At 55.3% G+C, this 10,849-nt stretch overlaps 1 protein-coding gene across 1 annotated transcript in view; it reads left to right on the forward strand.

The window, feature by feature from the left end:
* Zfpm1 (zinc finger protein, FOG family member 1) overlaps positions 1 to 10,849 on the forward strand; it is a 57,167-nt gene that overhangs the window by 10,574 nt on the left and 35,744 nt on the right. The window lies entirely within an intron of this gene.

Genomic DNA, 10,849 nt, shown 5'->3' on the forward strand with positions numbered 1-10,849 from the left:
TATGTAAAACAGGGCTATGGGTGCTAAGATTGCCCTGCAGTCCTGGGCCTGCTCTTCAGAACCTCCATCCATATTCTCTGGCCCCGCATCCAATAGCTGTGCCCACCACATCCTAATCAGGCTGCTAGCCTCCAGGCCAAAGAAGTACAGAAGGGCTCTCAGCTCCATCCTGCCCTGGCTGTGTGACCTTGGGCCAGGCAGGTCACTTCACGGGGTCTGGCTACCTCACACATGAATGAGTGTCCTTTCAGGTCCTTGTGAGGAGCTGGTGAGACAGAGCTTGGAAACCCTGGAATCCTGGCAGACAATGGGACCCCCCCACCCTCCCGAGTTCTTCTCAGAGCCTGTGTCTCCCTTTCTGCCTGGTGCCTGGAAGAGAGAGGCCTCCTCCTTAAGCTCCACGGGTGTGGGAGGGAAGGGGGTGGGTGTGTTCCGCCCTCCCAGGCCCCCAACAAAAAGAAGAAAGAAAGGGAACCCTGATAAAAAGAGCGATAGGCGCCATGCGTGGAGGAGCTGCTATCGCCCCATCTATCTGCCTGCTCGCTTGCGGTTCTTTCCCCTTATCTCACCCCTCCAAATGCCAGGAACAAAAGCATTGCAGGCTTACACATATTGCCAAGCCCATGGCCCAACTCAGGGCCGCCAGGAGAGATGGCCCTGAAATCTATAGTGAAAGTTGAGGCTCCCTTGTCATTTTGCAAAAGGAAGACCCAAATGGTCCATTCTGAGACATGGCGGCTGAGATGGAGTTGTCCGGGAATGGGTGCCTAGGGGTGGGAGAGAGCCCACTGCAGGTCTTGCATATTGGCTGTGTGACCTTGGCTTCAGTTTTTTCCCTCAGGTGCTCAGGATGGATTTAAGTTGCCAAAGATAGGTTTAGGGGGGCCTGGGTAGGGCCAGCCTTCCCCATAAAGTTTCTTCTGCCTGAATCTCTCTCGGGTCACCCAGAATCTAACACTTCCCAGAACGCCCCCAAGACCCAGTCCCACCCTTTCCTCCCCCTGAAAACTCCCAAGTTCTCTACTTCCTAGGCCCCCAAGAGCAGCACCGCTGAGACCCCGCCCCTAGAGCATGCGTCCCTCCCACCACTGTCCAACCCCTACCAGCAGCCAATGAAGATAGAGCGTGCAAATGAGAAGACTTGAGACTCAGGGATTGGCTAGCGTTCCAAGGAGAGGGGTGGTGCCTTACCTTAAGTTGAGAGTGTGTACCTGTCCATCTTAGACCCACAGGATGTAAGTCCTCCAAGACTTCTGAGCCTTTTTCAAGAACCTCGTATTTGCCTTGGACAGGCTAGCCTTTGAGAAACCTCTGCTGACCGCACACCCTCAGGCACCAGGACCTAGGCACTCCACAAACAGTGCCGTCAGCTCCCGTGCCAGCTGCGAATGGGGAGGTGAGACAGACAGTAAAGGCTGGCAGCTCCCGTACCTCCCTGCAGACCCTACCCATGCCCCTGCTCCCCATTAACTCACTAGGAACCTTGTTGGCCAGGACTCTGTGTCCCCAGGCTCTGGTGAGGACACCTCAGTTTCCTAATCTGAGAAAAAAGGGGGGAGGGGAGACACCCAGTCCCTCAGCCTGCCAGGATGGTTCCTGGACCCCTGCTCTGCCCCAGGCCTCTTGCTTTCCCACTAATATCATGAGGCCATTCTAGAGTGGCCCGTTCCATACCTGTTCTTTTCAGAGCCTGTAGAGGTGGGACCCTGATCTTGCCTCTAATTCTCTCCACCCCTCAATGTATTATATTGCAGAATTGGACCCATAGTTACAGTGTGGGGGGGTGGCGATCACTGGCTCCCCCAGCACCGTCAAGCCTCTAACCTGACAACCACAGGTATGGGTGTTTTGTTTTGTTTAACGTGTAAGTGTAAAACAGTGGTGGGACAGCCGGGCGGTGGTGGCACACACCTTTAATCCCAGCACTTGGGAGGCAGAGGCAGGTGGATCACTGTGAGTTTGAGGCCAGCCTGGTCTACAAAGTGAGTCCAGGACAGCCAAGGCTACACAGAGAAACCCTGTCTGGAAAAACCAAGAAAGAAAACAAAACAAACAATAACAACAACAACAACAACAAAACCCGTGGTGGGACAATGTCCACTGGAGAGCTTGGGCTGACCCCTAAGTGAGTAAGACTCAGGAGTGACCTCCTGACCTCAGTCCTGGCCCCCACACTCTGGGTCTCTGTCACCTGTTTTTATAAACTGTGTGAGGGTCAGAAGAAGCACACGCCTGTACTATCCCATCACAAGGCCTTCCAGGCCGCCACGCAGTGTCAGCCAAAGGGCCTGTCTCACTTGGGCAGCTCCGCCCTCCCTCAAAAGAACAGGGTGTATATTGCTGGATAAAAGCTACCTGCACGGTTTCTAGATCAGCCTTGCTTGTCTTGGGAGGAAAAGGAAGGAGGCAAGGAACTAGGAGTCAGGTTAGTCTGAGAAGTCCTGAGGGATTAACCAAGCGCTCTGATACAGAGCCGGGCACTGATGGTGTTGGTAAGGATGTGAAAGACCATTAACACAAGCCCTCGTGTGTGAGAAGAGCACTAAGAGGATGGGGTATTCACAGTGGGTTTGGGCTAAGTGCTCAGAGCACTGTGCTGTGCCTGGTGGGCCCAGCCCAGCCTGTTGAGTGGAAGGCTTGTCACACAGGAGCCATCCCTTGCCGAGCAGCCATCTGCCTCCATTCCTCTGACCCGTGTGCCACTCAGCGACTGCTCCATTAGTGAAACCTGCTCACATCGCTCAGCTCTTATCGGCCATCTAGAGAAAGGATCACGCCAGGCCTCAGCGCCCATCTCCACCGGTTTGTTTCCTTCTCTTTAGCTCCAGGCCCTGAGCTGTGGCCTCAGCCGCCCCTACCTGGCACACAGCCTCAACAGCCCCAGACCCCATCCTAGCACAGGGCAACCCCTCCCCCCCTCCCCCGCCCCGTGGGATGACCATCCTCAGGGGCGGGGCCCACAACTCCAGCCCCTGTGGCATCCTGGGCCCTCCCCCATGCAGCCCCTCCCCCAGAAGCTGGTTCCCGGAGTGAAACAATCTTGTGTAATCTATCAGTGGCTATCAGGCCCATCGAGGGGAGGGACGGGAGTGGCTGGGCCTAGAGATGGCGCCAACCTTTAGCGTTGATAAAGTTTCCGAGTTCAGCTGTGATGAATGTTGAGTAAGCGCAGGCCGCAGATAGGATGTGGACTTGGCAGGCCCGAGGCTCCGGCTGAAACCAATCTCTCTCTATCAGCCAGGCTGGGCTTTCTCAGGCCCCCGGCCCTCTTCCCTCCTCCTAGCTTCTTTTTCTCTTGGCCTGTGCCCTACCCAGGCCCCTGTCCCTAGGGACAGGTTGAGGACCAGCTTGCTGGTTGGATCTGCCCTGAGCTGGTTGGATCTGTCCAGAGAGAGGAAACAGGCTCAGGCCAAGGGGAAGATCCTGAGGGAGCTCACAGAGATAGCTGTTGAAACCTCAGGACGCAAGAGCCCAGGAGACACCCTACCCTTGACAAGTCCTAGGTCCTCAGGCTTGGGGCATGGCAGTGCTGCTCACTGTACCTCAACTAAACCTCCGCTCCCTCCCAGGCCTTTAGCCCTGGAAGCTCAGCTGGAACTTTCTTTGCTCCCTCCCCAGTCTAGGTTTTCCTGTACATACTACCTGAGTGTCCCCCCCTCCCCCGGGGTATTCTCACTTTAGCCACCTTCTCTGAGAAGCCCCAGTACCCCCACACCCCCCATGGACTGAGCCAGCCCTCCCCACCCCCCATGGACTGAGCCAGCCCTCCCGACGTACAGAGGCCTACATCTCTGCTCTATCCCAGACTCAATGCCATCTCCTGTCTGCACAGTCAGCCCCCAGCCAGAGACGGGCCCAGCCTGGAATGTCCTGATCCCTCCAGAGCCTCTCCATGCCCTCTTCACCAGGGCTCTGGAAAGTCAGATGTGGGTCCCCGGACTTGGCAGCCCAGCTAGGTCTCCATAATGTATGTCCCTGAGTAGCAGTGCTAGCAACTACCATCAAGCCAGGTTGTGGCTAGGATGGCTGCTTTCTGCCTCAGTTTCTTCATCTGTTCATGAAATTCACATTCCTGCACAGTGATGCTGGAAAGGCTCTGACAGACCCAAGTGAGCGGTTGAGACCAATGTGCGTGTGTGCACGGGGAACTGGGCTGAAGGAGGTTATCCAAAGATTAACAGTACACCCAGGAGGGGCGCAGGGGACACCCCCACGGAACAGAGGGAGGCTGTGGGTCTAGGAACAGACACAGGGCCAGGTGTGGTCAGAAGCAGAGGTGAGGAGGAGGAGGGATTAGGGAGGGAAATGGAGGCCCCACAAGGGGAGCCACAAGACCTTCGTTCTAGAAGCCTCGTGGACCTGTGTCTGAATCCTACTCAGTAACTCTAGGCAAGTCCATCCCTGCTTCCTATCACCTTGACCCGGGATTGAGGAGGGCAGGAAAGAGGCCTTCCCTTTCTGTGCCTAGTTCCCATACTTAAAGCAGGGTAGCACCAAAGTGGAGAGCTAATTAGAGGCAAAGCCATTGGAGTTAGAATGCTCAGAGATCCAGCAGCCCTTCCTCATGCCAAAGGCCGGGCCAGAGGCCTTGGCACTGCCTCAAGTCACTGTTAGCATGTGAAGCCTCTTGAAGCCCATGCCTGGGGCGCTCAGGTTCCTGGAGGCTTCCAGAGGGCCACCCAATTCCACAGCAGACCAGCCAGGGCAACTCAGGGCAGTGGAGCCTACCACGTTCTGCCCACTGCATCAGAGCTGGCTTCCACATGAGGGTTGGAAACAAGAGTGGAACAAATTTCCTGGTGGGGGAGAGCGCCAGGCAGCGCACACCCTGGGTAGGTTCACAGCTGTGTGAACCCTGGGCCGTCGGGGATAGGCAAGAGAAGGTGATTGATGGCAGACATTTTCAGTGACTCCTTTGAAAGTTTTTGGAACCAGTTTGACCCCAGGTCACTGGAGTGTGTCTCTTTTCACGAGACAGCATCGCACAGAGCTCTGCATTTTTTCTGGACTACACGTCTCCCACCCACACCCGTTGTTTTCAGTAAAGATCCATGCCTTTAAAAGCCAAGACACGGGGAAAAGCCTGTATTTTACTGTGTGTGAATCATTACCTCAACAGGATCGTTCTAGTGTTTGGATGCTGAGGTCAGTCTGGGCCCATGTTTACTGGAATGTGGGTCTTGATTCCCCTGCGTGGTGCCTCCGTCAGACTGCCTGCCCAGTGACTAAGGAAAGTGTGTATCACCTTCCAGGATGTCCTGAGCTCCACGTCCATGCCAACTGAGGTAGGCCCTCCTGATGCTCACCGCCAGGCACGGAAGCAGTCAGCAGGTCAGCCACCCAAGACCAAAACAGGGTGGAAAGAATCAGGCAAGACATGGATGGTCATAGGACTCCGACTCCTCAGAGAGAGAAGTGAGCTCCCCACCCTAGGGGCTATGGGCGAGAAACAAAGTGTACTGTTTAACCCCTACGCCACTCACGCAGTGAACAGCATTAATGTCCCAGTCACAGACTCCAAGATGGTGAACTCAGCCCCAGTTTGACTGTGATCACTGGGAACCCCAGAAGGCAGACATACTTTGCCTTCCTCAGGCAGGATATGTGCTCAGGTGAACAAGCAATGCTATCTGGCCAGCCCAGTTGTAGGCAGTGGCCCCTCCTGGCTCTCTGTGACGGTGTCCTTCCTGTAGCACCCTCATTTCAACCAGCACCGTTGAACTGTCTCTTTGGCACCTCCCCAGTGGCATCCCAAGTTGAGGTTGGCCTTGAGGTCAGGGTTGAGGCCAACACTGAGCTTCAAGTGGCCCTTTGCCCTTCTCGGGCACACACTGAACACCTGCTAAGCCTCGAGGGCCACAAGGGTCTCTGAACTTGTAGTGTGGAACTCTGATAAGCTGGTGTCCAGGAGGAGACAGACCACCTCACCGAGTGTGGGGACTCAGAAGGAGAAGAGTCCTCAGATAGGCTGAGGGCGGGCAGTGGGGAGCTCAGCACCCAGTCAAGGACAGGTTTGGGCACTGGTGACAGAAGCCCTATGTGGAAAGCATGTAAACTGGGCATATGCTGAGGGGTCTGGACCTTCCTTCACTGGTAGGACAGCTTTGGGCCATGTCCAAGAAGTATGGCCGGAGGTGAGGGGGACTCAACTGTGAGAGCCCTACCCCACAGCGCTGTGTGTGCATAATGTGGCCTGAGATGATCCTGAGGACTTGAAGCAACAGGGCCTGAGCTTTCTCCAACACACCCTTCTCGGTGCTTTTTGACTGGAGTATCAGCTATTAGAAATGAAAGTGAGGGGCTGGAGAGATGGCTCAGCGGTTGAGAGCACTGACTGCTCTTCCAAAGGACCCGGTTCAATTCCCAGCACCCACACGGCAGCTGACTATTGTCTATAACTCCAAGATCTGACACCCTCATACAGACATACATGCAGGCAAAACACCAATGCACATAAAATAAAAATAAATATTTTTTTTTTAAAAAAAAAGAAAAGAAAAGAAAAGAACTGAAAGTGAAGCCAAGCCTGTCTGAGGAGCTTGGACTATGTCCTGGACTACAGCTCTGGATACCGTGTACCTCAGTCTCCATGCCCTAGGACTGGCTAGATTAGAACACCTGCGTAGATGGGGCCTGGATTCCATCTAGTCCTGCTGACCAGGACCTACTGTCAGTGACGAGTAGGCTAGCCAAGTAGTAAGGCTTCGGAACTTGGACCCGAGATACAGGCCCTTAGACTGTATGGTCATAATCCCCACTGGGCTGAGTCTGGTGATGCTAAGCACCCTAAATTCAGCCCCTCAGGAAGGGCAGGGCTATCTTGCCGCCTGTCTGTCCCCACCATGGCCCAAGCTGCCCGCTGCCCAGTGGTGGGAAAGTCTGTATCTGTTGCTATTTTCTCTCTGCTATCAGGGCCTTATCTGGCAGCTGGGTCCTGCTGGAGGCCAGGGTCTCCCTCCTAGCAGTGCCAAGCCATTCCAGGGAAGTGAGGAGACTCTACCAACTAAGGTGGGGGGGCATCCTAATCCTCCTGTTGGCACCCCCCACCCTAGCCCTGCAAGGGACAGCAGTTGTCGCAATAGACCCAGCTGCGCTCCCAGCCACTATCCCATATGGCTGTGTGGACTCTGGCCTCCACAAGAGGCTGCCTTCATTTTCTGTGAGGGAATGGCCCTGCCTTGCTTGTTCCTGGCCCCCCGCTGCTTTTTCCCTGCTCCTCTCCCACCCCCCACCCACCCCCCAACCACAAGGAGCCTCCTCTCTGGTCAGTCCTTGCCACCTCCTCCAGGAAGCCTCCTCTCACGGCACCCCTCCTCTCCCTGTTGGCCGTACACATTGGCACCTCACTTTCCTTTGGGGAAAAGAAGTTCAGAAGCCTTGCCTCTGGCTCCTGGTCCTGAGTCTGGCACAAGGGCATGGGAAAGGTTTGGTGAGGGGATCAGTAAGTGTGAAAGAGGATGAGACAACTGTGTTGGGATGAGCTGCCTGTTCTCTGAGATCTGTCAGCCCAGGATGGGCAGGCAGCTGTTGAGATCGTCTTTGTCGCATCTGTAAGAAGGGAGGAAAGAACCTCAGGGTGACCCTAAGGAAGGACCCCATGCCAGGCAGGCTCCAATGGGCTCCGGTGACTCCAGCTGGGGTTGGAAAGGTGGGGTGCTGCTGTGAGTCTTACAGGGGTTCCTATTCCCACGTGGTAGTCTGCAGGGGGCTCACCTATGGCCAGAGTCCTACCTGGACCAAGGACACCCCTCCATGTTGCCTGGGGGACACAGACTGAGTGAGGGGTTCAGTCCTTCTTCCAGGACCTGCAGTGACTTCTATATGGTGGTCACAAAATGGCCAGCCCCCGCTCCCCCATTTCAGTGCTGCTCAGCAAAGCTGGGAGAGGACTGCACTCATCTTCCTCACATGGATGGGGGACTTGGAAGGCAGTGGGCATCAGCCTGCCACACAGAGCCTGTCTCCATAATTCAGTTTTAAAGCATGAAAAAGGGAGTTGATGAAATTCTGCTATCAGCTCCGAGCCAATATGCAAAATATCTCACCCCCAATCAAATAGCTATTATGTTTTCATTCCCAAGCGGCGTCCGGCTTAATGAGCAGGAGACGGATGGGCGCTTGGGTGTCTGCTCCTTGTGATAACCAAGGGGCTCAGGGCACGATGGGGGCTGCTCCTGGTGCTGCCCTGGCTGTGGGTGACCCCCGTGGTGGCCTGTGGATGCCACTGAGAAGTGCAGTCTCGTACTCAGACCTCTCCAACCTGGACAGTAGCCAGGGGACAGGACCAGCTGCAACCTGGGTGTGGGTAACAGGAGGTGTGGCTGGAGGCTGTGCTGAGGAGACATCCTTGGCTGGTCAGGTCTGGATGTGGTCCAAGTTCCTTCCTCTCCTTGCAGCATCCACCTGTCTTTTCCTTGAGGGTCATTGGTGTGCTGTTCTGCCTTAGTTGGATGGGCCTCAGTTTAACCCATCTATGAAGTGGGTGTGACCCAGACTTCCCTCTGAAGAGGGGACCGATCGGCTGCTTATGACTTTAGATAGGACTGGTCTCAGGTTTGCCACTCCACACCCTCACTTTTCTTTGCCCACGCTCCCAGGCACCCAGTCTGGCTCACATTACGTATTCTGTATTACCTCTACATACCGAGATCTAACCCATCGTGAACCCTCTGTGCCTTACTTTCCCCATCTGAGTCAGGGCCGGAAGATGACCTCTCGAGGCTATGTCAGTGGGAGGGGCTAAGGAAGGACATTTGTGAAATTCTGAGCCAAGGCCCTTTCTTGCACAGTTTGTGTTTAATAACCACTTTCCCCGTCTCCTGGCCCTGTTGAGCCATTGGTGGCAGTAACCAGGGACAGCTAGTGTTTGCAGAGCACTGTCCCCCAGCATCCTAAGCTACGCTCTGATAGTGCTGGCAAGCTATTCTGGGATACTGCAGCTGTGGTCGGTTCCATTCGTAGCTGAGGAGACAGTGTACAGAGAGGTAGAGCAATTTGCCCGAGGTCACAGAGCAAGGACAGTTTTTATCTGTCATTCTGTCTAGTTGGGGACAGTGAGGTTCCCCAAAGGGACCCTAGCATAGGACATCCTGGGGAGGGACGGTGTCCAGCCATGGTTCGAGGATACCCCTGTCCTAAAGTGCCACATTCCCCCTTTCCTGCGCTCCATAGCCTTCACTGGTCTAGGTGCTCAAGAGGGCCCACTGTCAGCTTAGGCTCCATCAGAGCCAACCGAGGGCTCAGAAAGCCATAGCAGCCCCAGGCAGGAGTGTCACAGCGCATCTGAGGGCTCACTCTGTTTGCCAGTAGTGGTTGTCTCTTGCATTATCAGAGCCATTTTAATTGTTCTGGAACTGAATTAACAACATCAGAGTGAGCCGCCTTGCAGCCGGGCTTCTTTCTCCACGCTTATCCACAGGCTTTGTGAGGAGCGCTCGCCTTTGTTCTTGTAAATGGAGGAACATCCCAGCTCCAGGCGCCTGGGTGTGGGAGATCCATCTGGGTGGGCACCAGGTCGGGCTCTGCAATGTTACTGGAGACGGATGCTTCAGCTTGTGCCCTTCGTTGGCCCGTCTCAGTCCCAGAGCTCCTGAGAACATTTGCTGAGACAGGCAACTGAGACTCCAGGTGCCTTCCTGCCCCTGGGGAGGCATGGCGCCCTACAGAGGGAGGTGCGTGGGCCTAGGCAGGACAGTGTCCAGCACTCTGAACAGTGTCTCGACTCGGGATGGGCCCCCGCCACAGCACTGTTTTCCAGCTCTGGTACAAGGTTCTAAGAGCCAAAGCATGTGTCCACCCTGCCCTAAGTCTGCCACTGTGAGCCTTTGCCCTGTTTCTGAAAGGCCTGAGCCCTGCATGTCACCCTCCGTTTTTTTTAGCAATACGGCTGGGACAGATTCTGGGAGGCTGGGTCTAGAACTAGTACCCACAGATCTGTAGCTAGGAAACCCCATCCTGAGACTTGTGATGGCACGTCAGTGCCCCAGGTTAAACATGGACTCCCTCCTTTGCAGACCTCAGAGGGAACCGTGGCGGGACTCTGCCTGACTGTTAGCTTTCACTCCTGCCCACTACACACCATTGCAGATTGATATCTTCTCCCACACATCACATCTCTTGGTCTCATCCCCTGCACTTGTCCTTGTTCCTGGTTTTTTGGTTTTGTTTTGTTTTCCTGCCCCCCAGGAGCCACAGGCAATGTCCAATGACATGAGACCCCCTGCACCCTAGAATGGTGTGTGGCCATCTGAGGCCAGAGTGAGCAGGATGGTATGGACCGCGGTAGTGTGTCTGGCATATAGCTACCATAGTCCTTCAGACACAGAAATCTGCCCCACCCCCACCCCACCCCATCTGAAGGACTGCTCTGGACACCTGGTCCCAGCCTGGCCTCTGCTCCATCCTCATGGGCCCCCACACCATTGACATGACGATCACCATGGGTCACACAGTGCTTCCGTATTGGGTGCAAGCTGACACATGTTGACAGCGATGGCCCTGTCACAAGCCTCCGGGTCTCCCACAGAACCCCCATTCCTCCTGAGAAGGTGCATCCCAAGCCATGGTTCTGGGGGAAGGCAGGTTACATTAGCTGTAAAAGGCTGGGAACCCCTAAGCATCTAAGGGGTGCGTCCTAGTCCACCCCACTCTCCCTGCCTGAAGATACCGGCCTGTGTCCAGAAATGGCTGTCAAGTGGCGAAGACTGTTGCTCAGTTGCTAGAGCACTTGTCCAGCACACTCAGAGCCCTGGCTGGATGCACCTGGTGTGGCGCTGCATGCCTATAATTGCAACAGCACTCAGGAGGTAAAGGGAGGAGCCTCTGCTACATAGCCCAGTGGTTCCCACCC

This window comes from Acomys russatus, chromosome 26 (genome assembly GCF_903995435.1).
Source record: "Acomys russatus chromosome 26, mAcoRus1.1, whole genome shotgun sequence".
Taxonomy (NCBI): Eukaryota; Metazoa; Chordata; class Mammalia; order Rodentia; family Muridae; genus Acomys; species Acomys russatus.